This window comes from Phyllobates terribilis, unplaced genomic scaffold, assembly GCF_046119375.1.
Source record: "Phyllobates terribilis strain yellow unplaced genomic scaffold, ASM4611937v1 Scaffold_3__8_contigs__length_932513732, whole genome shotgun sequence".
Taxonomy (NCBI): domain Eukaryota; kingdom Metazoa; phylum Chordata; class Amphibia; order Anura; family Dendrobatidae; genus Phyllobates; species Phyllobates terribilis.
Genome location: NW_027362763.1, coordinates 746,203,010 through 746,227,744, shown reverse-complemented (window position 1 = coordinate 746,227,744; position 24,735 = coordinate 746,203,010).

The following is a 24,735-nucleotide window of genomic DNA, read 5'->3' as shown; positions in this document are numbered from 1 at the left end:
TGCTATACAATCTGTGGAACCCTTGCCTCCATCTCACCCGGAGGAAGGTAACGGCTCTAAGAAAACAATGGAGGACTGGTGTCAGCAACTACATTTGGGTACTGACTCCACTCCCTCACACCAGAAACAGGGAGTCTATCGGGTGGTTCAAGAGTACGAGAGAGTGTTTAGTAAACACCCGTTAGACTTTGGGTGAGTCAAGGGGGTAGAACACCACATCCCCACGGGAGACCATCCTCCCATAAAAGAGAGGTATCGACCCGTACCCCCTGCACACTACCAACACGCCAAGGGGATGCTTAGAGACATGAAGGAGGCTGGGGTGATCAGGGATAGCTGTAGCCCCTGGGCAGCTCCACTAGTCTTAGTCAAAAAGAAAGACAACACCATGAGGATGTGTGTAGATTACCGGAAAATCAACCATATCACACACAAGGATGCGTACCCCTTACCAAGGATAGAGGAGTCTTTGGCTGCTTTAAGATCTGCTAACTTCTTCTCTACCTTGGATCTCACTAGTGGGTACTGGCAGGTTCCTGTAGCAGAGGCGGACCGGGAGAAGACCGCATTCACCACCCCGATGGGACTTAGCGAGTTTACCTGTATGCCGTTCGGACTCTGCAACGCACCAGGAACCTTCCAACGATTAATGGAGTGCTGTCTGGGCCACAGAAACTTCGAGACGGTCCTGTTGTACCTGGATGATGTCATCGTATATTCTAAGACTTATGAGGACCACCTGAAACACCTGGCGGAAGTGTTCGAAGCTCTGGCAAGCTACGGCCTAAAGGTGAAACCCTCCAAGTGTCACCTCCTGAAACCAAAGGTGCAGTACCTGGGACACGTGGTGAGCGCTGACGGAGTGGCTCCCGACCCTGATAAGATCACCGCAATTAAGGAATGGCCAAGTCCCTCCAGTGTAAAGGAAGTGCGGCAGTTCCTCGGGTTGGTAGGCTACTACCACAGGTTCATCCCCGGTTTCACCAAAAAGGCAGCTCCTATGCAGGACCTCCTGATAGGCCAGTCCCGGAAGGCCAAGAACCAGAAGCCGCCCTTCAGATGGGAGAAGTTGGAAGAAGAGTCCTTCTGCCAGCTGAAGATGGCCCTCACGGGGGATGAAATCCTGGCGTACCCGGATTACAGCCAGCCCTTTATCCTCTACACCGACGCAAGTAACATCGGGCTAGGAGCCGTGCTGTCCCAGATCCAGCAGGGGAAAGAGCGAGTAATCGCTTACGCCAGCCGAAAACTGCGACCCACCGAAAGAAACCCTGAGAATTACAGCTCATTTAAGCTAGAGTTCCTGGCAGTGGTGTGGGCAGTCACCGAACGCTTTAAGCACTACCTCGCTTCTTCCCGGTTCGTCGTGTACACGGATAACAACCCGTTGACACACCTGGACACGGCAAGACTCGGTGCCCTAGAGCAGAGATGGATGGCCCGCCTGTCCAACTACGAGTTCACCATCAAATACCGGGCAGGACGCTCCAATACCAACGCGGACGCCCTGTCCAGGATGCCAAACCTACCGGACGTAGGAGAAGATCCAGAGGGACTGGAAGAAGTCGAACTCCCCGCGTTTCACCGTCATGGGACTATCCAGTATTCCCATCGGGTAAGGAGTAAGCAAGGCGCTACGCTTAACCCCTTACCTCACTACAACTGGGCGGAAACGCAAGACAGTGACCCTGCCGTCCGGCTGGTGAAGGAGATGCTGACTCGGCCAGAAGCTCGCCTTGACCCAGACGCTCCGGAGGAAGCCAAGCAACTGTGGGCAGAAAAGAGTAGACTGTTCCTTTACAAGGGGAAGTTGTGCCGCAGGATGGTTAACTCCCGGACGCATGAACTAATCTGGCAAGTAGTGGTGCCACGACGAGACGCAGCCATGGTGATGGAGGCATACCACGATGGAGCTGGGCATTTCGGATGGAAGAAGCTGGAGTTCCTGCTGCGCGGGCGGTTCCATTGGGTAGGCATGAGGGGAACCATCGAGAGGTGGTGCAGAGACTGTGGCCCGTGCAACCTGAGGAGGAAGGACCGTGCCAGCCAGAAGACTCCCCTGCAGTCTATCGTCACCCGGCAGCCGTTGGAACTGGTAGCCTTGGATCATGTAAAACTGACCCCAAGCAGAAGTGGCTACGTCTACGCACTAACCATCGTGGATCACTACTCCCGGTTCTTGGTTGTCGTCCCCGTCAAGGACTTAACAGCTCGAACAGCAGCTAGAGCCTTCCAGCAGCATTTCTGCCGTCCACACGGGTACCCGGACCAAGTGTTGACAGACCAGGGACCTGCCTTTGAAGCGGAGGTCTTCCAAGAATTCTGCACTCTGTATGGCTGCCGGAAGATAAGGACGACACCCTATCATCCGCAAACTAATGGACTTTGTGAGAAAATGAACCAGGTGGTGATAGATCTTCTGAAAACATTGCCCCTGGAAGAACGCAGTCTGTGGCCTGAGAGGCTGCCCGACCTAGTGGACCTATACAACCACATCCCGGTAGGTTCCACCAACTGTGCCCCGGCTTACCTGATGAGGGCAAGACCTGGGAAGCTACCTGTTGACCTGGAGATGGGAGTCCTGACACCCGAGGACACTTCACCAGAAGCAGACTGGGACACAGAGAGGCAGCAGCAGTACCGGAAAGTACAGGAGAGCGTGGAGCGAAGTCTCTGTCAAGCTAGGGAAAGACAAGAGAAAACTTACAACCAGTGTGCTCCCGCTGTTCCCCTGGTACCCGGAGAGCAGGTCTTGAAGAGGAAAAGGCGGCTCCACAAGTTGGACGACCAGTGGGAGAAGGACCCGTACATCGTACTGCCCTCAAGCCACGACAACCCAAAGGTCTGTACCATCAGTAAAGACGGAGGGGAAACCACAACCATTGTATCCCGGGATCACCTGAAGAAGTGTCCCGAACAGCTACGGAACCCTGAAGAGGAACAAGAAGACCCTCGACCCGTAGAGGAAAGGGAAGATATGGTTAGTACTGTGCTCGGAGACTTCCCTCGGTCTTGGACTCAAGTCAATGGCGCAGTTGTGGTACCCGTACTCACCTTCCTCCAACCAGCATCCCAAGCACCTACGGAGCAACAGCTAGAGCTGGAAGAACAGTCGGTCCAGGAGGCAGAAGACCCCACACCAGCAGACCAGGAGGATCAACCCTCTGCTTATAGTGAACCTGCCATGCCTCTAGTGAGCCAAAGGGCCCGTGGACAGCTGCCCCGTTTACCCTTGACAGTTCCTACACCCTGTAGTTCGGGGCTAGACAGTCAGCTCCGTAGGTCCACTAGGGCCACTAGAGGCCAGTTACCCGCACGATGGAGGATTTGAAGTGTATAAGTTGTTTTATTTATGGTTACCTGTTTTTCTTGTTGCTTGTAAATAATTATGTGTTTCTAGTTATTTTTAGGAGTCCTTGGTGGATTTACCGGGAATCCTTGTACAATTAGTTGGAGCGTAACCCAGGATGGACTAAAAGACTGATAAGGACTCGGGGCAGGACAGACCCCTACCTGGTTACGTCTCCCTGTTTTGGTGAAATGGACACCTTTGTTTTCTTCAAAACTGCACCCGGTTGCGGACACGCCGTAACCATCTTTATGTGTTTTTCTTATTGTATTATTATTGTTTATACCTTGTTATGTTTTTTCTAAAAATATGTTTAGTCCCGGAGTACTAAAGTTCACTAGGGGGGAATGTGACACCCCAGGGGTCTGGTTGCCAAAGTGATAGAGATATTACGTCTGAGAGCAGGTGGGAGGTCTCTTGGTCAGGGATCCTATTCATGCCACACCTCCTGCCCAGTCCTGGGAGGGGAAGAACTTCCCCTATATAAACCTAGGGCTGAGGCAGGGTTAGGGAGTAGAGAAGAAGTAGAGACAGAGAAAAGAAGCAAATGTAGGAACAGAACATCAGGAGCTCTGTGGGAGCAGTGTTACAAGGAGTCAGGGGCTGGCAGCTGCAGAGCTCGCCCTGACTGAGAAGATTTCTTACCGGACCCGGAGTCCGAGGCTGTGGGGACTAACTCCTACCCAGCAGCAGAATCCGTCAGGCAGGGGATTCCAGGTCCTCTGGCCAAGAAACCCGACGGCCCCGAGTCACCGGCCATACGGGTGAGCACCACACGGTACACTGAGGGACGTGGGCTACTTATACCTGCCTCTAGCAAGGTAGCCAGAAGAGTACAGTTAGTTTGGGAGGCCTACAACTAGGCCTGGCCAGGGGAGATCCCATCTGCTCAAGGACTGACCAGGCCCCAATCGCTAGCCAGTACTCCGGGAGGGTCTATCTTTGTCACCAGTAAAGACCCTGAACTACACCGTACCGTCTCCGAGTGGTTCCTGCTACCCCCATCATCCACGTCGGCTGCCCTGAGGCCATACCCCTCCTGTTGGGGGTTATACTATCACGCTGCACAATCCTACCACCGGCCTCAGCGGTCTGCCCTGCAGCAGCAGCTCCTTAGCTGTACTCAACGGGTGGCGTAGTCGTCCAACATCTACCGCTGATACATCGCCGCTCAGTTTGACTCCCTGGGCACGGACCGGGTCACCGCCACGAGACTACAACCCTCAACAGATCCGGCTCCGGGTAAGCTCCCGCGTGCGCAACGCAGCGCGACACAGGCCCAGGGGCGCGTCATGTGTGTGAGTGTATATTTGTATTTCTCTATGCTATATGTACATTCCTATGTATGTTGTGTACATTCTTACATACAATTATGCATTACATTGGTGGCCAAAAGTATTGGCACCATTGCAATTCTGTCAGATAATACTCAGTTTCTTCCTGAAAATGATTGCAATCACAAATTCTTTGGTATTATTATCTTCATTTAATTTGTCTTCAATGAAAAACACAAAAAGAATTGTCCTAATGCCAAATTGGATATAATTCCACGCCAAACCTAAAAAAGGGGGTGGACAAAAGTATTGGCACTGTTTGAAAAATCATGTGATGCTTCTCTAATTCGTGTAATTAACAGCACCTGTAACTTACCTGTGGCACCTAACAGGTGTTGGCAATAACTAAATCACACTTGCAGCCAGTTAATATGGATTAAAGTTGACTCAACCTCTGCCCTGTGTCCTTGTGTGTACCACATTGAGCATGGAGAAAAGAAAGAAGACCAAAGAACTGTCTGAGGACTTGAGAAACCAAATTGTGAGGAAGCATGAGCAATCTCAAGGCTACAAGTCCATCTCCAAATACCTGAATGTTCCTGTGTCTTCCGTGCACAGTGTCATCAAGAAGTTTAAAGCCCATGGCACTGTGGCTAACCTCCCTAGATGTGGACGGAAAAGAAAAATTGACGAGAGATTTCAACGCAAGATTGTGCGGATGGTGGATAAAGAAGCTCGACTAACATCCAAACAAGTTCAAGCTGCCCTGCAGTCCGAGGGTACAACAGTGTCAACCCATACTATTAGTCGGCGTCTGAATGAAAAGGGACTGTATGGTAGGATACCCAGGAAGACCCCACTTCTTACCCCGAGACATAATAAAGCCAGGCTGGAGTTTGCCAAAACTTACCTGAGAAAGCCTAAAACATTTTGGAAGAATGTTCTCTGGTCAGATGAGACAAAAGTAGAGCTTTTTGGGAAAAAGCATCAACATAGAGTGTACAGGAAAAAAAAAGAGGCATTCAAAGAAAAGAACACGGTCCCTACAGTCAAACATGGCGGAGGTTTCCTGATGTTTTGGGGTTGCTTTGCTGCCTCTGGCACTGGACTGCTTGACCGTGTGCATGGCAGTATTAAGTCTGAAGACTACCAATAAATTTTGCAGCATAATGTAAGGCCCAGTGTGAGAAAGCTGGGTCTCCCTCAGAGGTCATGGGTCTTCCAGCAGGACAATGACCCAAAACACTCTTCCAAAAGCACTATAAAATGGTTTGAGAGAAAGCACTGGAGACTTCTAAGGTGGCCAGCAATGAGTCCAGACCTGAATCCCATAGAACACCTGTGGAGAGATCTCAAAATGGCAGTTTGGAGAAGGCACCCCTCAAATATCAGGGACCTGGAGCAGTTTGCCAAAGAAGAATGGTCTACAATTCCAGCAGAGCATTGTAAGAAACTAATTGATGGTTACTGGAAGCATTGTTCGCAGTTATTTTGGCTAAAGGCTGTGCAACCAAGTATTAGGCTGAGGGTGCCAATACTTTTGTCTGGCCCATTTTTGGAGTTTTGTGTGAAATGATCAATGATTTGATTTTTGCTTCATTCTCTTTTGTGTTTTTTCCTTGCAAGCAAATTAAATGAAGATATTAATACCAAAGAATTTGTGATTGCAATCATTTTCAGGAAGAAACTGAGTATTATCTGACAGAATTGCAGGGGTGCCAATACTTTTGGCCACCACTGTATGCATGCATGTATTTTTGGTGTGTATACTGTATTGCATAAATTTCTTTCAAGAAAGGGATGTAAAAATATGAATTCTTACATACATCTGAGGGCTCAATGTATTATATTAAATAATTGTTTGGTTGTATTTTAGTTCCACTTATTTTCTTCTTTCATATTTATTACTTTTTATCCACTTTTATATCACTGTTTCACCACTAGTACATGTTCTTGCATTGTCATTGTACTGTACTCTTTATACATGACATTTATTTGTATATGCATTATGTAAGCCTTTCTGTATATGTTTTGTCTTTATTTATCTTATCTCAATTATGTTATACACAGTACTAAATTTCTGTCATTATTATTATTTTTGCATGGTTGCGCAAGGTTTCTTTCTTTTTAAATACTGTCTGGTTTTAGATTTCTAAGGTGATGTGTCGTGATGAGCGAATATGTTCGAGATCCGATCTCTAAACTTAAGTTCGACACGAATGTGGCTCATTCGGATTTGTGATTGGAAAGGTGAACAAAATTTGTTAAATTCAGTATAATCGGTAATGTTTGGCGAATTTCCGTGGTTACATGATTGCAGGGCAACTACAGCATTTACAGTTTTGCTAGCATAGTGCTTGTGTATGATGAGCAGGGAGGTGTGGCAGATGAGTAGGGGGGCTGGTGATAGCTCAGAACAGGTCAGATCAGCGTTGCGCTTTTTTTTTTTTTTTTCTGTAGGCTGTAACTTTAAGTCAGGAAAGCACGGCTAGCCAATCAGAGCGCAGGAAGCATTCAGAGTGTCCTAGACACAAGGGCTTCTGCAATTCGCTGCTGAAATCACGTCTTCTCCATATAAAAACCGGCCATGTTCCCTCAGCGCCATTTAATGCATGTCACTGAAGGAGATAGACGCTGCTGAGTGTGCTCTGTCCTGTGTAATGAAAGATATTAGCTAGATAGATGGGCGCTTCTGTGGAAGTCAGATAGTTTACATAAGTCCTGTGCTGTGTACCTGTTCAATTGACCTTGCAGTCCTTTTTTTTGTTTTTGTGCAATTACTGAGATTCTGACTGAAAGAGCAGGGTCTATATCATAGAATAGTGTTGTGCACCGGTTGTACTGTTTGCGCTCCATGCAGACCTTCAATCTATTTTTGCACTTGCTAATATGATAAAGCAAGCGAGCCTTTGTAGGCCACTTTTTGTTTTTGTGGGGTTGAAATTCAGCTATCTGCAGAGCTTGTCAGTGCAGAGCTTCTGAGATCACAAAAAAACACAGTCCACCAATGATTCATTCACTCTGCTATACGTCAGCTTCTACGTTAGTGGTGGTGAACTTCAGCTGTTTTCAGAGTAAAAAAATATATTTTTTCTGTTGCTAGTCAGAGTCCACAAAAGATTTTTTGGTGTCACAAACGTGATACACTTTGCTAAGAGCCACATACTATTTTAGTGTGAAATTCAGCTGTATGCAGAGCTTATGCAGAGTAAGTAAATCTATTTTTTACTGTGACGTGATACAGCAGGCTAGATCTGAGTTTAAAATATCTTGGAGCATATATTCTATGTTATTCAGGCCTCATCCACAGTTAAAAAATACTTTCTTCTGTTACTAATGTGATACAGTAGGGGACATCTCAGTTTGAAATTTTTCGTAGCATATCTCCTATGTTATACAGGCTTCATCCACACTAAAAAAGTACTTTCTTCTGTTACTAACATCATACACTAGGGGACATCTCAGGGTGCCAAGGGAGGGTGGTTCGCTGTGATCGAGGGGGGTTGGTGATACCAGAAAAACTGTTAGTGAAGGTTTTAGTGAAGGCGAGGAACAAATGGAAGAGGAAGAGGTGACGGGAGAGCAACAGTCAGAACATGAAAAGGATAATCATCCCCTCTCTGTTCGTGTTTGGCGGAGCGGACGGAGGAAATAAACACCAGAATTACCCAGCCACCAACACAGCATGGGCTTGAACCTCGGGAAAGAGGCCGACATATGAGTGCAATCTTGCTGCACTATCTGCAACATGATCCCCGTATAGTTATGATTCAAAATATTGCTGACGTGTGGGTTGCCACTTTATTAGATCCACGTTATAAGAGTTAATTTTGCCAGATGCATCCCACCCTGAAGAGGGACCTGTGAATGCTGGAGTATCGAAACATGCTTTTACACAACCTTAAGATAGGTTTTTCCCAAACCAGCAGTGAGGCACACAGAGTTCACCGCAGCTCTACACTTCAAACCTCTGGCACGTCAATTCTTCAACGCCAAAATATTAGCAGCAGCAGTAGTGTAAGTGGCAGAAAATTTCTGAGTCCTTTCACACATTTTTTAGACCAGTTCGTGCACCTGCACAACAGAGTACAAGTCTGACATGTGGTGAACGACTGGAGAGGATAGTGCACTCCTGATTGAGTCTCCATCTGCTGGGTTGGCTGCAATGGAAGAGGTTTTGGTTCCTAATTCTACAATTTCTACTGTTGTGAAATTAATGCCATTTTGCTGGTGTCTGCCACTAATTTTTGGGAATGTGGAGAATCCTGATTGGGTCTCCATCTTGGGTTTGGCTGTAGTGGAAGAGGTTTCTATCTCCATTAAACTACTCCTACTCTGATGAAATTGATGCCACTTTGGTGGTGTTAGGCCCTAATTTAGGGAAATGTAAACACTTCTGATTGAGTCTCCGTCTGCTGGATTGGCTTTAGGGGAAGACGTGTCATTCCTAATTCTACAATTTCTACTGTACTGAAATTGATGCCACTTTGCTGGGGTCTGCCACTAATTTTTGGAAATGTGTGGAATCCTGATTGGGTCTCCATCTATTGGGTTTGTCTGTAATGGAAGAGGTTTCTGTCTCCATTAAACTACTCCTACTCTGGTGAAATTGATGCCACTTTGGTGGCGTTAGGCGCTAATTTAGGGAAATGTAAACACTTCTGATTGAGTCTCCATCTACTGGGTTGGCTTTAGGGAAAGACTTGTCGTTTTAATTCTACAATTTCTACTGTACGGAAATTGATGCCACTTTGCTGGTGTCTGCCACAAATTTTTGGAAATGTGGAGAACCCTGATTGGGTCTCCATCTATTGGTTTGCTGTAATGGAAGAGGTTTCGGTCTCCATTAAACTACTTCTACTCTGGTGAAATTGATGCCACTTTGCTGGTGTCTGCCACTAATTTTTGGAAATGTGAAGAATCCTGATAGGGTCTCCATCTACTGGGTTGGCTGTAGTGGAAGAGGTGTCATTCCAAATTCTACAATTTTATACTGTAGTGAAAATGATGCCACTTTGCTGGTGTCTGCCACTAATTTTTGGAAATCTAGGGAATCCTGATTGGGTCTCCATCTATTGGGTTGGCTGTAGTGGAAGTGTGTTGGTCCCCATTATACTACTGCTACTCTAGTGAAATTGATGCCACGTTGGTGGTTTTAGGCCCTAATTTATTAAAATGTGAACTCCATCTATTGAGTTGGCTGTAGTGGCAGAGGTTTCGGTCTCCCCTAAAACTACTTCTACTCTGGTGAAATTGATGCCACTTTGCTGGTGTCTGCCACTAATTTTTGGAAATGTGAAGAATCCTGATAGGGTCTCCATCTACTGGGTTGGCTGTAGTGGAAGAGGTGTCATTCCAAATTCTACAATTTATACTGTTGTGAAAATGATGCCACTTTGCTGGTGTCTGCCACTAATTTTTGGAAATGTGGAGAATCCTGATTGGGTCTCCGTCTATTGGGTTTGGCTGTAGTGGAAGAGTTGTCAGTCATCATTATTCTAGTTCTACTCTAGTAAAATTAATTCTTTGGTGCAGATATTTTTGTCACAGGAGTACAGAAGATATAATCGAAATTGGTTTTCTTAGTATTGTGGTATATAAAGCAGGCTATATTTCAGCTTTTAATTTTTCGGTACTGTTATTGTTCTCCATACAGGGGTACACATTAGTAATGAGAGCACACTAAATGTGCTCAACTTAGTGGTTCAGCGGTCTCTCATAACCTACCCAGAACTGCCACAGCTGCTTGTGAAAGTACAATGCGTGTGTGCCCATTCCAGAAAGTCAGCTATAGCTTCCTCCACCCTGGCAGTGCTTCAGCAACATATGCAGCTTCCAGCTCACCAACTGTTGTGCGATGTCACCACATGTTGGAAATCAACATTGCAGAAGTTGGGAAGGATTTGTGAGAGCAGAAGACACTTGTTGAGTACCAGCTTCAACACGCCCATCGGCATTAAGGTCAGCCTCCGCACATAAGAACTGATGAGTGGGCATTGATGTCTGACATCTGTACCGTCCTGCAAAACTTTGAGGACTCCACCAAATGGTGAGCAACGATGACACCACAATTAGCATCAGCATCCTGCTTCTCTGTCTACTGAAATGCTTGGTGCTCATAGTTAAAGAGGAGGCATTTTAGGTGGAGCAAGGAATTATGCAGCCCAGCCTCATCTCATCTCAATGCAGATTGGGTGATAATGAGGAGGATGAGGAGGAGAACATGGACAGTCGTCCTCTTAGGGAGCACAGGGAAGTCTTAGCTGTCTTGGAAGTCTTGATACCCATCTGTCAGTCTGTAGGAAAGCTGTATGAGTTTCACTTAATGATCTTCAGAGGCCTAAACCTAGGCTTTGCTTATGCAACAAGCTGTTTTAGATGACTTCCTGGGAGAAATGACAGCTGGAGTAGATACAGTTTCCCTCTATGCCAGTCCTTTCACCAAGCTAAAGAATATGGCTGTGGTGAAATACAACTCTCACCGAGAAGCAGTGTCAGACTGAAGAACATTGGACCCACCAGAGTATTTGATTCTGAGGGACCTCCTTTCTCGACCACTAAAGAGCCTCATAGCAGATGCAAGGCTTGTGCTATGAACTTTCCTGAAGGAGAAGCCAGGACCCACTGGAGGATTCTCCGGTTCTCTGGTGGGCCCGTCCAACCCTGCCGGGAAGCATCACTGGCTAAGAAAAGTGTGGGGGAAGGTTCCCGGACACTCTATGGCTGTTTTTTTACTGTGGACTGGCTCCGTACCATCCCTGGCCACATTCACTTGTCCACGTGTTTGTGGTTAGGCGGTCCTTCCCAGTAAGTGCACTGGGGAGGTCATGGGTAATGTTCTGGGACCCGTGCTTGTGGAAGATGGGGACGACACCGAGAGAAATAGTGGCAGCTGGGGACCTAGTATGGTGACCCGGCCGCAGCTGGCATGAGGTTGTGAAAAGCTTCTGCCTCCACGAACCTAGGAGGCAACATTTCAAGAGTAAGCAGCTGTCCAGAAATGTGGCAGTGTAGTATTGCGGCCTTTTTTGGCTGGCTGCATACTTGCGCTTGCATTCCAAGTAACGGAAAACTAAGGAGATGCATGGCCTCATCATCATCACAACCTGAAAGGTTTGCGCTATGAACTCCCCTGATGGAGAAGCCAGGGCTCAGGATTCTCTGGTTCTCTGGTGGGTCCATCCAACCCTGATGAGAAGCATCCCTGGCTAAGAAAAGTGTGTGGGAAGGTTCCCAGACACTCTATGGCTGCTTTTTGACTGAGGGGGAAACCAACACACACTTGGGGAGAACATACAAAATCCTTGCAGATGTTGTCCTTGGTGGGATTTGAACCCTGGACCCCAGTGCTGCAAGGCTTCAGTGATAACCACTGAGCCATTATGCTGCCCTCTCTGTTCTCCCTCTGATATCTAACATGCTGGAGAAACTTACACCTACTGCCATTCAGTATCTTCAGCTCCTTTGTGAGAAACTTATGTATTTGAGCAGTAGAGATGAGCGTTGTTTGACTCGAACTGTTCGCCAATCTCAAATTCAAGCTGTTTTGGGCGGTGTTCGAGCCGTTCGGCGAACACAAACGATTTGAAAAAAATTCGGCTGTTCAATAACTGTTCGTGCACCAAAATCATAACTGGATTTTTTCTCAGTAATGATGAAAATTAATGTTAATATGCAGTTTGAGTGTACAGCGGGGCGGGGGGAGGAGCAGGGGATGGATCACTGCAGGAATAATGAAGATATCCATTTTTTTTTCTCTTTCCTGCATTTACAGTGGGGAGGTGCAATCTGTCAGCCTATCAGCAGTGCACACACGGAGCGAAGTGTTTTTTTTCACACAAGCAAGGGCATGTGTCATTGGCAGTGTATGTCACATGTCCTTGCCCTATAAGACCCAGCCATTTTCCCCGTCGCCTCCATTTTCTCACTGCTGCAGCTGCGTGTTAGACGGCACCGCTGTTGCTGTGTGCGCTATACCTTGTTAATTTCAAGCCAATTTTCGCACAAATCTGCAGATAGCTTGGGAGTAAGGAATAGTTGTGAATGCAGTTCTTTTAAGGACTAGGTTACAGTGTTTCCTATGACTTTAATCAGGCAGGTCTGTGCTCTTAAATAGATAGGTTGGGAGTAAAGACTAATTGTAATTGCAGTCCTTTTCAGGACTAAGTTACATGAGTTCCTATCAGTTTTTGCCAGGCAGGTCTGTGCCAGTGCTGTGCAAGTTTTTTTCACAGCATTTGGCTAAATCTAGCAAAGCTAATCCTTTTTGGCCTATTGCAGAGTGTGTTAGTCAGTGGAGTAGCCTATCTGTGTTGCAAGCTACACGAACTGTGTATAGAATACCAATTTTTTTACAGCACCTAGTGAAGTAAAACCTTTTGGGCATAGCATCATTCTATTAGTCCATCTATACTGACCTCCATCAGGTTGCAAATTGAATATAATTTTTTTCTGCATCTAGCTCTGAAAAAATATTTGGGCATCTAGCAGTGTGTGGGACTTGTTCTATTAGTCCATCTATACTGACCTCCACCAGGTTGCAAATTCAATATAATTTTTTTCTGCATCTAGCTCTGAAAAAATATTTGGGCTTCTAGCAGTGTGTGGGACTTGGTCTATTAGTCCATCTATACTGACCTCCATCAGGTTGTAAATTAAAAATAATTTTTATCTGCATCTAGCTCTGAAAAATATTTGGGCTTCTAGCAGTGTGTGGGACTTGGTCTATTAGTCCATCTATACTGACCTCCATCAGGTTGCAAATTAAAAATAATTTTTATCTGCATCTAGCTTTGAAAAAATATTTGGGCTTCTAACAGTGTGTGGGACTTGGTCTATTATTCCATCTATACTGACCTCCATCAGGTTGCAAATTAAAAATAATTTTTATCTGCATCTAGCTCTGAAAAAATATTTGGGCTTCTAGCAGTGTGTGGGACTTGGTCTATTAGTCCATCTATACTGACCTCCATCAGGTTGCAAATTGAATATAATTTTTTTCTGCATCTAGCTCTGAAAAAATATTTGGGCTTTGTAACATACCTGGCGGCGTCCTTGCATAGTGGTCCATCTCCCACTGTGCAAGAGCGCGCACTTGATCTCCTGTCCAGAATGTCTCTCTGGCTTCCCTCCATGCTGTCTGTTTGTGTCTGTTTCTGCTGCTTAAGGGCGGCGCCCGATCACTTCCTGCTTTTTGTACCTGCTGTGGGTCACACCTCTTGTGCGTCCTCAGCCTATTGCTGTCTGTCACCTGGTATATAGCTCAGCTGCGCCCATCTATCCCTGCCTGAGCATAGTGTTTCTTTCAGTGTGTGCTTGCACTCTGAAGGTGCCAGGTCCCGTTCTGTGTTCTCTTTTCTGCCTATCCTGGAGGCTGTATTTCCAGGCCTGTCTGAACACGCTCCTAGCCTGTTCCTCCTGCCTTCTAGGGGCCGATTACCTAGACCTGTTCCTGTATCTTGTCTGACCTGTCTGAACACGCTCCTAGCCTGTTCCTCCTGCCTTCTAGGGGCCGATTACCTAGACCTGTTCCTGTATCTTGTCTGACCTGTCTGAACACGCTCCTAGCCTGTTCCTCCTGCCTTCTAGGGGCCGATTACCTAGACCTGTTCCTGTATCTTGTCTGACCTGTCTGAACACGCTCCTAGCCTGTTCCTCTCGCCTTCTAGGGGCTGATTTCCTAGACCCGCTTCTGTATCTTGTCTGTCCTGTCTGAACACGCTCCTTGCCTGTTCGTCCTGCCTCTCTGGGGGCCGTATTCCCAGACCCGCTCCTGTATCCCGCTGCAGTGTCGGTCTCTCCGTACACTCAGTTCCAGTCTGAACTCTCTCCTATCCTTTACCTGTTTTGCCTCTATGTCCGTTCCCTTCCTTTTTCTGCAGAGTCTGAACTCGTACCTAACTCCTGCTTGTTGTCTCTGTACTCCCGTTTGTGAGTTTGTGGTCCACTCGCTACTTCACTGCAAGTACCCTGTGGGTGTCTGGCTCTGCCTTTCCCTTCCTGTCTGTTCCGTGTGAACAGAGCCCTGTCCCCCCTACTCAGCCTAGCCTGCTCTTACTCCTTTGCCCGCTGCTCCGGCAGTCCTGTCCTGCCCTGCTTCTGCCCGCTGCTCCGGCAGTCCTGTCCTGCCCTGCTTCTGCCCGCTGCTCCGGCAGTCCTGTCCTGCCCTGCTTCTGCCCGCTGCTCCGGCAGTCCTGTCCTGCCCTGCTTCTGCCCGCTGCTCCGGCAGTCCTGTCCTGCCCTGCTTCTGTCCGCTGCTCCGGCAGTCCTGTCCTGCCCTGCTTCTGCCCGCTGCTCCGGCAGTCCTGTCCTGCCCTGCTTGTGCTCGCTGCTCCTGCAGCCCTGTCCTGCTCTGTTCTTGCCCACCGCTTCGGGCGTTCCCTCTCTGCTGTGGTTGTCTACCGCATCTGCGGTTCTGTGACCCAGTCTGTACTGGGTCTTAACCTTTCTGTGCTCCAGCCCGTCCTTTCGGCCAGTACCTCCCTGCCTGCATACTCGCCTGTATCCACCCATCTGCATACCTGCCGTGTTTGCTTATATCCACCAGTCTGTGCCAGCCTAACCTGCCTGTTCCTGAGTCCCAGTGTGTACTGGGTCCTATCCCGCCTGTGTTCCTACCTGCTAGTGCCTCCCTGTCTGCACTCTAGCTGTGCTTGCCTGTACCCCTCTACCTGTATTGTTCCTGAGTCCCAGTGTGTACTGGGTCCTATCCCGCCTGTGTTCCTACCTGCTAGTGCCTCCCTGTCTGCACTCTAGCTGCGCTTGCCTTTACCCGCCTGCCTGCATACCAGTCGTGCCTGCCTATACCCTCCAGTCTGTGCGCCAGCCTAACCAGCCTGATCCAGTAATCCCTGTGTGGGTCAACCCCCGTGTCCGGAGTTTGACCTGGAGTAGCACCTGGTCCCTCTGCCCGGTTTCTCCCTGGTGCACTGGCGTCGTATGCCGTCGTGCCATCTTGGTCGGATCGGCCAGATACTTAGTCACGCCCCTCCAGGCACTCTCCGGTTCATGGTCCAGTGGAATCACTACAATCACACGCACACGCCGCTCAGCCCGGGCGTGTGCATAACAGCATGCTCAGGCCATGGTTCCCGTTGAGCCCCACGGCCTTCGCTCTCTGAGAAGTTTTCCAGCGAATACATGCATTAAAATAAATAAATAAATATTTTTTTTTTCCTTTAGCTGAGTTCCAGGCGAATTACGCACCCGTCCAGATGGATCTATCTGCTCTCGTTCCCGCGGATCCGCTACGTTATTATGGGGAACCTAGACAAAGTCGTGCATTTGTGGAGCAATGCATGCTACACTTCAAGTTCTACCCTCTATGTTTTCCCACCGATCGGGTTAAGGTGGCATTCATTATGTCTTACCTGGCGGGTGATGCCTTGGAATGGATCAACCCCCTATATGAAACACAGGATCCGATCCTCCTGGACCTAATGGCCTTCCTGGTGGCCTTTCTAATGGTCTTCGATGATCCTAACCCGGAGGCTCCTGCTGAAGCTTCACTTCCCAATATCCCGGAGCAGCCCCAATGGGTAATGTGTGTGGATAGCGCAATAGTCCTCCAGCCCAATGAGACTACTGCCCACCCAGAATCCTCACAGGGTGACTACACTTTCCGGAATACTTCTCCCAACCTCAAGAGGCAGTCCAGACGTGCTAGACGTAGAGGCAAGCCGTCACGCCAGGGTCTGTCCTCCCTGAGACCTCCTGACCCCAACCTTGAAGTCCCTACTGAAGCTTCATCTCCCTGTATCCCGGAGAAGCCCCAACGGGTAATGTGCGTGGGTAGTGCACCAGTTCTCCTGCCCGAAGAGACTTCTGCCCATCCAGACTCCACACAGGAGAACTTCCTGCACCCGGCATCAGATGCTTCACCCACTTTAACCGGTGTGCATGTCCAAGGATGCTCCAAAGCTGTGGTTACCTCAGAGTCTGTGCACCTCTACTACCTGGTGGAGGACCCCCTGTTGCCTCCTGAATCCTCCGGGATACCACTCGATGACAAATGGAGAGAGAATTCTCTACACCCGGTACTCGATACTTTGTCCGCTTCGTCCTGTGAGCCTGACAATGGGTACCCCAAAGTGGTAGTTACCGCCGAGTCTCTACACCCCTCCGACCAGGCGGAGGACCTCCAGTTGTCTCCTGAACCCTTCGGGGTGCTACCTGGTAGCGAAAGGACAGAGACTCTCCTATACTCTGTACCTGATACCTCGCTCGCTTCGTCCAGTGAGTCCAACCTAGTGTACTCCGAAGCAGAGGTTACTCCCGAGTCTCTACACCCCTCCGACCAGGCGGAGGACCTCCAGTTGTCTCCTGAACCCTTCGGGGTGCTACCTGGTAGCGAAAGGACAGAGACTCTCCTATACTCTGTACCTGATACCTCGCCTGCTTCGTCCAGTGAGTCCGACCTAGTGTACTCTGAAGCAGATGTTTTCTCTGAGCCTCTGCACTCTTCTGACCCGGCGGAGGACCTCCAGTTGTTTCCTGAATCCTCCGGGGTACCACCAGAAAACAAAGAGACAGTGACTTTTCCTCATTATGTACCTGATAACCCGTCTATTTCTTCCTGTGAGCTTGTCAAGATGTACCTCGAAGCAGAGATTACCCCCAAATCTCTGTCCCCCTCCAACCCGGTGGAGGACTTCCAGTTGTCTCCTGTACCCTCTGGGGTGCCACCTGAAAATATGTGGAGAGAGACTTCCTTGTGTGCTGTTCCTGGTACTCCACCCGTTTCGTCTGTTGCTATGGGTGGCTGGATGGGAGGTAGCATCCTAGCTACCCAGAGGAGACCAGTTTTTCCGGTGGACAGTGGAAGTGATCTCTTCGAAGTGAAGAATTGGCCCTCGAATTCCCTGCGGAAGATTCTGGCAGACCTGAAGAAGAGGGGGCGTAAGGGGGGGGGTACTGTAACATACCTGGCGGCGTCCTTGCATAGTGGTCCATCTCCCACTGTGCAAGAGCGCGCACTTGATCTCCTGTCCAGAATGTCTCTCTGGCTTCCCTCCATGCTGTCTGTTTGTGTCTGTTTCTGCTGCTTAAGGGCGGTGCCCGATCACTTCCTGCTTTTTGTACCTGCTGTGGGTCACACCTCTTGTGCGTCCTCAGCCTATTGCTGTCTGTCACCTGGTATATAGCTCAGCTGCGCCCATCTATCCCTGCCTGAGCATAGTGTTTCTTTCAGTGTGTGCTTGCACTCTGAAGGTGCCAGGTCCCGTTCTGTGTTCTCTTTTCTGCCTATCCTGGAGGCTGTATTTCCAGGCCTGTCTGAACACGCTCCTAGCCTGTTCCTCCTGCCTTCTAGGGGCCGATTACCTAGACCTGTTCCTGTATCTTGTCTGACCTGTCTGAACACGCTCCTAGCCTGTTCCTCCTGCCTTCTAGGGGCCGATTACCTAGACCTGTTCCTGTATCTTGTCTGACCTGTCTGAACACGCTCCTAGCCTGTTCCTCCTGCCTTCTAGGGGCCGATTACCTAGACCTGTTCCTGTATCTTGTCTGACCTGTCTGAACACGCTCCTAGCCTGTTCCTCTCGCCTTCTAGGGGCTGATTTCCTAGACCCGCTTCTGTATCTTGTCTGTCCTGTCTGAACACGCTCCTTGCCTGTTCGTCCTGCCTCTCTGGGGGCCGTATTCCCAGACCCGCTCCTGTATCCCGCTGCAGTGTCAGTCTCTCCGTACACTCAGTTCCAGTCTGAACTCTCTCCTATCCTTTACCTGTTTTGCCTCTATGTCCGTTCCCTTCCTTTTTCTGCAGAGTCTGAACTCGTACCTAACTCCTGCTTGTTGTCTCTGTACTCCCGTTTGTGAGTTTGTGGTCCACTCGCTACTTCACTGCAAGTACCCTGTGGGTGTCTGGCTCTGCCTTTCCCTTCCTGTCTGTTCCGTGTGAACAGAGCCCTGTCCCCCCTACTCAGCCTAGCCTGCTCTTACTCCTTTGCCCGCTGCTCCGGCAGTCCTGTCCTGCCCTGCTTCTGCCCGCTGCTCCGGCAGTCCTGTCCTGCCCTGCTTCTGCCCGCTGCTCCGGCAGTCCTGTCCTGCCCTGCTTCTGCCCGCTGCTCCGGCAGTCCTGTCCTGCCCTGCTTCTGCCCGCTGCTCCGGCAGTCCTGTCCTGCCCTGCTTCTGTCCGCTGCTCCGGCAGTCCTGTCCTGCCCTGCTTCTGCCCGCTGCTCCGGCAGTCCTGTCCTGCCCTGCTTGTGCTCGCTGCTCCTGCAGCCCTGTCCTGCTCTGTTCTTGCCCACCGCTTCGGGCGTTCCCTCTCTGCTGTGGTTGTCTACCGCATCTGCGGTTCTGTGACCCAGTCTGTACTGGGTCTTAACCTTTCTGTGCTCCAGCCCGTCCTTTCGGCCAGTACCTCCCTGCCTGCATACTCGCCTGTATCCACCCATCTGCATACCTGCCGTGTTTGCTTATATCCACCAGTCTGTGCCAGCCTAACCTGCCTGTTCCTGAGTCCCAGTGTGTACTGGGTCCTATCCCGCCTGTGTTCCTACCTGCTAGTGCCTCCCTGTCTGCACTCTAGCTGTGCTTGCCTGTACCCCTCTACCTGTATTGTTCCTGAGTCCCAGTGTGTACTGGGTCCTATCCCGCCTGTGTTCCTACCTGCTAGTGCCTCCCTGTCTGCACTCTAGCTGCGCTTGCCTTTACCCGCCTGCCTGCATACCAGTCGTGCCTGCCTATACCCTCCAGTCTGTGCGCCAGCCTAACCAGCCTGATCCAGTAATCCCTGTGTGGGTCAACCCCCGTGTCCGGAGTTTGACCTGGAGTAGCACCTGGTCCCTCTGCCCGGTTTCTCCCTGGTGCACTGGCGTCGTATGCCGTCGTGCCATCTTGGTCGGATCGGCCAGATACTTAGTCACGCCCCTCCAGGCACTCTCCGGTTCATGGTCCAGTGGAATCACTACAATCACACGCACACGCCGCTCAGCCCGGGCGTGTGCATAACAGGCTTCTAGCAGTGTGTGGGACTTGGTCTATTATTCCATCTATACTGACCTCCATCAGGTTGCAAATTAAAAATAATTTTTATCTGCATCAAGCTCTGAAAAAATATTTGGGCTTCTAGCAGTGTGTGGGACTTGGTCTATTAGTCCATCTATACTGACCTCCATCAGGTTGCAACTTGAATATAAGTTTTTTTCTGCATCTAGCTCTGAAAAAATATTTGGGCTTCTAGCAGTGTGTGGGACTTGGTCTATCAGTCCATCTATACTGACCTCCATCAGGTTGCAAATTGAATATAATTTTTATCTGCATCTAGCTCTGAAAAAATATTTCGTCTTCTAGCAGTGTGTGGTACTTGTTCTATTAGTCCATCTATACTGACCTCCATCAGGTTGCAAATTGAATATAATTTTTTTCTGCATCTAGCTCTGAAAAAATATTTGGGCTTCTAGCAGTGTGTGGGACTTGGTCTATTAGTCCATCTATACTGACCTCCATCAGGTTGCAAATTAAAAATAATTTTTATCTGCATCTAGCTCTGAAAAAATATTTGGGCTTCTAGCAGTGTGTGGGACTTGTTCTATTAGTCCATCTATACTGACCTCCACCAGGTTGCAAATTGAATATAATTTTTTTCTGCATCTAGCTCTGAAAAAATATTTGGGCTTCTAGCAGTGTGTGGTACTTGGTCTATTGGTCCATCTATACTGACCTCCATCAGGTTGCAAATTGAATATAATTTTTTTCTGCATCTAACCCAGCCAATAGTTTTGGCCTATTACCACAGTTTGGCCACTCAGCTCTGCTCGGTTCCCATCCATTGTTTTTTTGTGCAAACAACTCCAGGGTTGTGAATTAGTTAACCACCAAAATGAGTGGAAAAAGGCCTGCTGCTGGTGGAAAGGGGAATAGGCGTGTTGGGAAGGGGAAAACAGGTTGTGTCCGTGGAGTAGGTGTTAAAGCAACAGTAACAACTGCAGAAGAAAGACCATCCTCCAGCCAAACTAAAATGTCTACTTCTTTTAGCGGACAATGTGATAAGATCCCTTTCTTACGGCCACGCCAATCGCTACAAATTCCAGATGAGGCACAAAAACAGCAGGTGCTTCAACGGATATCAAGTGCTCCTTTAAGTGGGCTCTCCTCCACATCAACTTCAACATCACAAATACTCCAGTCCTCAGAGGTGTCACCCCAATCGCACTTTCTTCCTCACAGCTCCCAAATCTCCAGCTGCCCGTCTGAGTATGAGGTAAAACAGATGGTTGAGTCTGCAGAGCTGTTTACTCATACTATAGCCTGGGAATCAGAGGTCGGCTCCAGCGCTTCTGTGAATCCAGACGAGCAAATGATCTGCACTGATGCCCAGAATCTTTATGAGTCGGATCCAGGACCAGACGCAGAAGGTTCTGACCATAATGTATGCTGATCTATCTATAAGGTTTTTATTAGTATAATATTGAGGAGAAAGAGAACAAAGGATAGATTTAGTCACTTGATGCAGGTTGTTTACAAGGAATCAGTTGCATATATAAATATAATGAGCAGTATTTTTCAAACAATATTTAAAAAAATCTTAAAACTTTAAAAATCTTTTCTAAAAAAATATAAAATGTTGAACATATTTAATAAAAAGAATATTGAGAAATGTAGGTTAGAACATTTATGTAAATATTAAAATGTGATATATTCAAGGGTGGGAATGATTAAATGGAATCTATAATCTGCGATTTATATATTTTTGGTTAGGGATTATTTAGGTATATAAATTCACTTGTTACTGATGTTTTGCAATTTAAGTTTTTTATTATTGTTTAATTTTTGTATGTTTTTGTATAGTTTTGTTGCATATTATTTTGTCGGTCTTCTTTTTTATGTTAATGAGAATTGTGTCATTTCCGTGGATTAATTTATAAATATCTTGACTGAATGTATTTAACCACAATTGAAAAAAGCCTTGGACAGGCTGAAACGTCTTTTTTGTGAGTTGTGGAATAAACCAACTAATTATCAACACGTGAGTGCCGGGATTTTCTTTTTCTATAGACATTGTTTTCCACGTGCACCACCCCAGCTACACGGAGTGCCGACTATTTTCTTTTGATACTGATCATAATGTAGACCCTCATTCCCAAACTGTAACTGCTGTTGGTGGAGACAATGAGGAAGACGATGATGAGACTCAAATACCTGATTGGAGCGACAACTTTAGTTTTTGTCAGGGCAGGAACAGGTTGGCTCTGAGGACAACGAGTGTGATAACACACAGGGTGATGATGATGAGGTTGGAGATCCCACTTACTGTCAACCCACAGTCAGCCAAGAGATGAGGTCAGCAGAGGAGGTGGAGGAGAATGCTAGTGACAACGAGGTCAGGTTGCGCCTTCCTGGACAGAGACGTAGTACTGAAAGCACGTCAACAACTGCATCCTCAAACACAACTTTGCCTCTCACCACAAGTCGTGGTGGCTCTTCAGGTCGCATGGGTGCTAAGCCTTGCATAGCCTGGGCATTTTTTCAGATTGATAAAGATGACCCAACTCGTGTTATCTGTAACATTTGTCAGCAAAAGCTAAATAGAGGCCAAAAAATACATAGTTTGAGTACTTCATGCATGAACCGGCACATGGACATGAAGCATAAGTTGCAGTGGGAAGCTCACTGTGCTACAATGCGGCCTAGCCGGCCGGGCCAACCACCGTCTGCCACATCTTGTGCATCCACGGCCTCTTCATCCTCTGTGACTGGGGGGACAGCAGTCACACATGTTTTGGGACGCAGACCTGCCAAATCTTTACCCGCAACAGCCAGCGTGATTGGCAGGTCATCATTTTCTTTGGAGGTGGTAACACCAGCTGGTGTTGAGCGCTGTCCGACATCGATAGCACCACCTTTGGATCAAGGCAACCTAACATGTCCGCCTGCATCTTCCTCACAGACCGGCAGTTTGCCGGGGACACCCTTATCAACCCCGTCTAAGCACAACAGCCAGCCCTCGGTCCCTCAGATGTGGACAAGTAAAATACCATTTCCTCCTAGCCATGAGAAAGCTAAGAGGTTGAATTTCACCATCTGCAAGCTGTTGGCTACAGAAATGCTGCCTTACCGCCTAGTGGACACAGAGGATTTTCGAGACCTTATGCCCGTCGCAGTGCCCCAGTACCAGTTACCCAGTCGGCACTACTTCTCAAAGAAAGGTGTGCCTGCGCTCCACCAGCATGTCGCACACAACATCACCGATTCTTTGAGAAACTCTGTGTGTGACAGGGTGCATTTCACCACAGACACTTGGACGAGTAGACATGGACAGGGGCGTTATATGTCGCTGACTGGGCACTGGGTAACTATAGTGACAGCAGGACAAGGGGCTGCTGTCCAAGTCTTGCCGTCCCCACGAGTTGTGCGTCAATCCTCTTTATCTCAAAGTTCCTCCACTGCTTCTGCCTCCTCAACCTCCTCTCGGTCCTCCACCTGCACCCAAAGCCTGTCTGGTTATGCCACAAGCGTTCTAACTGCACAGAAGGGATCCTGCACACCTCCTTACTATGCTGGCAGTAGGACTCAACGTCATCAGGCGGTTTTTACTTTGAAACGTCTGGGAAATGTGAGTCACACAGCTGAGGAGTTGTGGTCAGCTCTGGAGAACCAATTTCATGAATGGTTGTCTCCACTGGACCTGCAACCAGGGAAGGCCGTGTGCGACAATGCTGCAAACCTGGGTGCGACCCTTCGCCGGGGCAATGTCATACACGTGCCTTGTATGGGTCACGTGTTGTCCAGCAATTTTTAGCCCACTATCCCGGACTATATGGCCTTCTGCAGATGGCACGGTCGCTGTGTGCTCACTTCCGCCGTTCGCATCCCGAAGCTCAGCGACTTACATCTCTACAGAAGTCGTTGGGCCTGCCACTTCACCGGCTAAAATGCGATGTGCCTACCCGGTGGAATTCAACTCTGCACATGTTGCAGCGACTGTGGCAGCACCGACAAGCCCTGGTGCAATACGTTCTGACGTATAGCCTGGGCCAACGAGATCCAGAGGTGGGGCAAATCATGCTGGAGGAGTGGTCTCAGATCAGGGACCTATGCACCCTTCTGCACAGTTTTTAAATGGCGACGAAGATGTTTAGTGCTGACGATGCCATTATCAGCATGACTATTCCGGTGATTTACATGCTGGAGCACATGTTAAACAGAATTCGGAGTCAGGTTGTGGCACAAGAGGAGGTGGAGGAAGTAGAGGAGGAGTTGTATGCGAAAGGGCTAACATCTGCAAGGTCCAGACGGTCGGCAGCACCATGACGGCAGGCATGTGAGGGTGGGGGAGATGGTTTTACCAGGGTGCATGGTAGCAGCCAAACTAGTGAGGAAGGTGCAGGAGCCCAGGAAGAAGTGGAGGACGAACTGATGGAAGACTCATCAGATGAGGGAGACCTTGATCACATTTCTGTTGTGCGAGGTTGGGGGGAGAGGACAGAGGAAGGAAGCATGATTGTTACCTCGCCACCAACACAACAGGGACTTGGTGCTCCTGTATGTGCAAGACACATGAGTGCCATCTTGCTGCACTACCTGCAACATGACCCTCGAATTGTGAGAATTAGAAATAATCCTGACTACTGGGTTGCCACACTGTTAGATCCCCGGTACAAAAGTAAATTTGCAGAAATTATTCCTGCCCTAGAAAGGAATGCAAGCATGCAGGAGTATCAGCAGAGACTGTTACAGAATCTTACATGTGCTTTTCCACAAAACACCAGTGGTGCACGTAGTGAATCTCACAGTTCCAACTTGCCAACCGTGGGACCGTCGAGTGTTCAGCACTCAAACCGTAACAGAAACAAAGTATCTGCTGGTAACATCAATTTTGCGGAATCATTTCACCACTTTTTTAGCCCATCCTTTGCAAGGCCACAGGAAACAAGAAGTCTGACACATAGTCAACGCCTAGAGACGATGGTACAGGAGTATCTCCAAGTACACATTGAAGCCATGACTGTGTCACTGGACCCTTGCTCTTTTTGGGCTTCCAATCTGGATAAATGGCCGGAGTTAGCCACTTACGCCTTGGAGATCTTGTCATGCCCCGCAGCCAATGTTCTGTCTGAACGTGTGTTCAGCGCTGCTGGTGGTGTGCTGACAGATAAGCGCACGCGGCTCTCC